This window comes from Procambarus clarkii, unplaced genomic scaffold, assembly GCF_040958095.1.
Source record: "Procambarus clarkii isolate CNS0578487 unplaced genomic scaffold, FALCON_Pclarkii_2.0 HiC_scaffold_99, whole genome shotgun sequence".
NCBI classification, from domain to species: Eukaryota; Metazoa; Arthropoda; class Malacostraca; order Decapoda; family Cambaridae; genus Procambarus; species Procambarus clarkii.
In genome coordinates this window covers 378,381-384,444 of record NW_027189132.1, presented here as the reverse complement: position 1 = coordinate 384,444, position 6,064 = coordinate 378,381, and positions in this window count along the sequence as shown.

The window sequence follows — 6,064 nt, the reverse complement described above, 5'->3', positions numbered from 1 at the left end:
ACCTAACCTACCTAACCTAACCTAACCTAACTTTTTCGGCTACCTAACCGAACCTAACCTATAAAGATAGGTTAGGTTAGGTTAGGTAGGGTTGGTTAGGTTCGGTCATATATCTACGTTAATTTTAACTCGAATAAAACAAAATTGACCTCATACATAATACAATGGGTAGCTTTATCATTTCAAAAGAAAAAAATTAGAGAAAATATATTAATTCAGGAAAACTTGGCATATTAGGCAAATCGGGCCTTGCATAGTAGGCTGAGAAGTACGTTCTGGCTACTAGGTACGACATATATATATATATATATATATATATATATATATATATATATATATATATATATACTGTACTGGTGTACTGATTCCTGAGCCTACTGGGCTCTATCATATCTACATTTAAAACTGTGTATGGAGTCAGCCTCTACCACATCACTGCCTAGTGCATTCCATCCGTTAACTACTCTGACACTGAAAAAGTTCCTTCTAACTTCTCTGTGGCTCATATGGGTACTTAGTTTCCACCTGTGTCCCCTTGTTCGCGTCCCACCAGTGTTGAATATTTTATCCTTGTTTACCCGGTCGATTCCTCTGAGGATTTTGTAGGTTGTGATCATGTCTCCCCTTACTCTTCATTCTTCCAGTGTCGTAAGGTGCATTTTCCGCAGCCTTTCCTCGTAACTCATGCCTCTTAGTTCTGGGACTAGTCTAGTGGCATACCTTTGGACTTTTTCCAGCTTCGTCTTGTGCTTGACAAGGTACGGGCTCCATGCTGGGGCTGCATACTTCAGGATTGGTGTGACATATGTGGTGTACAAGATTCTGAATGATTCCTTTCACAGGTTCCTGAACGCTGTTCTGATGTTAGCCAGCCTCGCATATGCCGCAGACGTTATTCTTTTTATGTGGGCTTCAGGAGACAGGTTTGGTGTGATATCAACTCCTAGATCTTTCTCTCTGTTCGTTTCATTAAGTACTTCATCTCCTATTCTGCATCCTGTGTCTGGCCTCCTATTTCCACTGCCTAGTTTCATTACTTTGCATTTACTCGGGTTGAACTTCAACAGCCATTTGTTGGACCATTCACTCAGTCTGTCTAGGTCATCTTGTAGCCTCCTACTATATATCATCCTCAGTTTCAATTCTCCTCATAATTTTTGCATCACCGGCAAACATTCAGATAAACGATTCTATAACCTCTGGGAGATCATTTACATATATCAGAAACAGTATAAGTCCAAGGACTGACCCCTGCGGGACTCCACTCGTAACGTCTCTCCAATCTGAGACCTCACCCCTCACACTGACTCGTTGTCTCCTGTTACTTAGGTACTCCTGTATCCAACGGAGTACCTTCCCTTTCACTCCAGCCTGCATCTCCAGCTTTTTCACTAGCCTCTTGTGTGGCACTGTATCAAAGGCTTTCTGACAATCCAAAAATATGCAGTCTGCCCACCCTTCTCTTTCTTGCCTTATTTTTGTTGCCTGGTCGTAGAATTCAAGTAACCCTGTGAAGCAGGACCTGCCATCCCTGAATCCAAGTTGATGCTGTGTTACAAAGTTCTTTCGCTCCAGGTGCTCCACTTGGTTTCTTCGCACAATCTTCTCCATCATCTGCAGACTATGCAGGTTAGGGACACTGGCCTGTAATTCAGTGCCTCCTGTCTATCCCATTTCTTGTATATCGGGACTACTTTAGCTGCTTTCCAAATTTCTGGCAGTTCCCCTGTTGCCAGTGATTTGTTATACACTATGGAGAGTGGGAAGCACAGTTCTTCTGCTCCTTCCTCTAGTATCCAAGGGGAGATTCCATCTGGGCCTATAGCCTTTGTCACATCCAACTCTAGTAAACACTTCCTTACTTCCCCGCTGGTAATCACAAACTCTTCCAGTGGTTCCTGGTTAGCTATTCCCTCTCTTATCTCTGGGATTTCTCCTTGCTCTAAGGTGAAAACCTCTTGGAACTTCTTATTCAATTCCTCACACACTTCCTTGTCGTTTGTGTGTATGTGTGTACTCACCTAGTTGTGTCTTCAGGATCGAGCATTGACTCTTGGATCCCGCCTTTCGAGCATCAGTTGTTTACAGCAATGACTCCTGTCCCATTTCCCTATCATGCCTGGTTTTAAAATTATGAATAGTATTTGCTTTCACAACCCGTTCCTGAAGTGCATTCCATTTTCCCACTACTCTCACGCTAAAAGAAAACTTCCTAACATCTCTGTGACTCATCTGAGTTTCAAGCTTCCATCCATGTCCCCTCGTTCTGTTACTATTCCGTGTGAACATTTCGTCTATGTCCACTCTGTCAATTCCTCTGAGTATCTTATACGTTCCTATCATGTTCCCCCTCTCCCTTCTTCTTTCTAGTGTCGTAAGGCACAGTTTCCTCGGGCGCTCCTCATACCCCATCCCTCGTAGCTCTGGGACGAGTCTCGTTGCAAACCTCTGAACCTTTTCCAGTTTCATTATATGCTTCTTCAGATGGGGACTCCATGATGAGGCGGCATACTCTAAGACTGGTCTTACGTAGGCCGTGTAAAGCGCCCTAAATGCCTCCTTACTTAGGTTTCTGAATGATGTTCTAACTTTTGCCAGTGTAGAGTACACTGCTGTCGTTATCCTATTTATATGTGCCTCAGGATATAGATTAGGTGTTACGTCCACCCCCAGGTCTCTTTCACGCGTCGTTACAGGTAGGCTGTTCCCCTTCATTGTGTACTGTCCCTTTGGTCTCCTATCTCCTAGTCCCATTTCCATAACTTTACATTTGCTCGTGTTGAATTCCAGTAGCCATTTCTCTGACCATCTCTGCAACCTGTTCAGGTCCTCTTGGAGGATCCTGCAATCCTCATCTCTCACAACTCTTCTCATCAACTTTGCGTCATCCGCAAACATCGACATGTAGGACTCTACGCCTGTAAACATGTCGTTAACATATACAAGAAATAGAATTGGTCCCAGCACCAATCCTTGTGGTACTCCACTTGTTACTGTTCGCCAGTCCGACTTCTCGCCCCTTACCGTAACTCTTTGGCTCCTTCCTGTTAGGTAGTTCCTTATCCATGCTAGGACCTTTCCCCTCACCTCCGCCTGCCTCTCGAGCTTGAATAGCAGTCTCATGTGCGGTACTGTATCAAAGGCTTTTTGGCAGTCCAGACATATGCAGTCTGCCCAACCATCTCTGTCCTGTCTTATCCTCGTTATTTTATCATAGAATTCCAGAAGGTTTGTTAGGCACGATTTCCCTGTCCAGAACCCATGTTGATGTTTGTTCACAAACCTAATGTTCTCCAGGTGTGCAACCAGTCGTAGCCTAATTATTCTTTCCAGTATTTTACAGGGGATGCTTGTCAGTGATACAGGTCTATAGTTAAGTGCCTCCTCCCTATCACCTTTCTTCAAGATCGGCACGACATTTGCCTTCTTCCAGCAACTGGGCAATTCTCCTGACATAAGTGACTCATTAAAGATCATTGCCAGAGGCACGCTGAGGGCCTGTGCTGCTTCTTTTAGTATCCACGGTGATACTTTGTCTGGTCCAACTGCTTTAGTTGCATCTAGAGTTGTCAACTGTTTCATTACCTCCTCTTCTGTCACCTCTATATCTGATAGTCTTTCATCTAGGGTAACCCCTTCCAACAATGGGAGCTGCTCAGGCTCGGTAGTGAACACTCCATGGAAACTGACATTCAGTGCCTCGCAGATTTCCTTGTCACTTTCAGTATATGCCCCCTCTGTCTTCCTTAGTCTTGTCACTTGGTCGTTCACCGACATTTTCTTCTTATATGACTGTGTAGTAACTTAGGTTGTTTTTTCGCTTTGATTGCAATATCGTTGTCATAGTCCCTTTCCGATGTTCGCCTTATGTTAATGTAATCGTTCCTAGCTCTGTTGTATCTGATCCTGTTGTCCCCTGTTCTTTGTCTTCTGTACTTCCTCCACTCCCGCCTGCTGGCCATTTTTGCTTCCTGACACTGTCTATTAAACCATGGGTTATTATATTCCTTCTTATTTTTTCCCTTTACCGTTGGTATAAATCTCTCTTCGGCCTCCTGGCATTTCTGTATGACTAGGTCCATCATATCTTGGACTGTTTTTCCTCTAATTTCTTCCTCCCACTGCACTTCACCCAGATAGTCCCTTATCCTCTTATAGTCCCCTTTCCTGTAGTCAGCTCTCCTTTCCCAGATCTCTTGTCCCATGGTCATAAGTTTGAATTCCATCATGTAGTCAAAGACTAGGACACAATGGTCACTGGCCCCTAGAAGTATTTCATGCTCTAAATTCTCGATATCTTCTACGTTCTGGGTGAAAATCAGGTCTAATAGGCTCGGTGCATATCCTCCTCTTTCCCTTGTGTCTTCCTTCACATGTGTCAGGAAATTCCTGTCTATAACATCTACTAATTTTGCTCTCCACGTTTCGTCCCCTCCATGGGGATTCCTTGATTCCCAATTTATCTCTCAATGATTTAGGTCCCCCATGATCAGCAGCTTCGCTCTCATTCTGTGGGCTAGTGTTGCTGCCTTCTGCAGTTCATCTATACATGCTTTGTTGTTGTCATCATACTCCTGCCTGGGTCTTCTACTGTTTGGTGGGGGATTGTAGATTACCAAGATCACAATCTTCCTCCCATCTACTGTCAGAGTTCCATGTATGAAGCTTGTGCACTCATTGGTAACTCGATTTCCCAGGTCTTCAAACTTCCATTTCCGCTTTATTAGGAGTGCTACTCCCCCTCCCTGTATCTGTGTCCTCTCTTTTCGTATCACCTGGTACCCTTCAGGAAAGATTGCATCTGAGATCATGTCATTAATTTTAGTTTCCACAATTGCAACTATGTCAGGATCTGCTTTACTCACTCTTTCTTTTATATCTTCTGCTTTATTAGATACCCCATCAGCATTGGTGTACCAAACCTTGAGATTCTTCATGGAAACTCTTGTACCAGAGTTCTCCCTTTCTCTGGGAGTCTGGGGGGATGTGTGTGTGTGTGTGTGTGTGTGTGTGTGTGTGTGTGTGTGTGTGTGTGTGTGTGTGTGTGTGTGTGTGTGTGTGTGTGTGTGTGTGTGTGTGTGTGTGGTGTGGAGTGGGGAAAAAAAGAAAAATAAGTTGTTAGTAAACTGTTGATTGACAGTTGAGAGGCGGGCCGAAAGAGCAAAGCTCAACCCTCGCAAACACAACTAGGTAAATACACAGCCACATTGCCACACACACACACACACACACACACACACACACACACACACACACACACACACACACACACACACACACACACACACACACAAACACACACACACACACACTGGTCCAACAAATGGCTGTTAAAGTTTAACCCGAGTAAATGCAAAGTAATGAAACTAGGCAGTGGAAACAGGAGGCCAGACACAGGATACAGAATAGGAGGTGAAGTACTTAATGAAACAGACAGAGAGAAAGATCTAGGAGTTGATATGACACCAAACATGTCTCCTGAAACCCACATAAAGAGAATAACGTCTGTGGCATATGCGAGGCTGGCTAACATCAGAACGGCGTTCAGGAACCTGTGTAAGGAATCATTCAGAATCTTGTACACCACATATGTAAGACCAATCCTAGAGTATGCGGCCCCAGCATGGAGCCCGTTGTGAGATTTTTTTCTTTGACAGGTTATCAAAAGAATTAAGTCCTATTGATGTTACGTTAATCGTAACTACCTCGCAAGAGAGGCAGACCTTAAACAGCAAGAGCTGCCAGTGGCAGATATTTAATCTTAAAGCCTAAGATCATAGGACCGCGGGAGCAAACCGCCAGACTAAACCACTCGGGTAACACCTGTCACTTAGGTCGCTGGCTCCTCCTAGTTGACAACTAATAAAGGGTAGCCGACGGATTCTCACTTCTTATTTATAGAAGTGTGGTGCTGTGCAATGGACTCGAGCTTTAGATACAGACTTGATATGAACATAAGCAGGCAAAGCGTTGCAGAACATAAAATGTGGGGCAGTAATATTGGAAGGTTTGACGTAAACGACCGTTTCTATAACAAAACAATTTATTCACAAAACAAGACTAA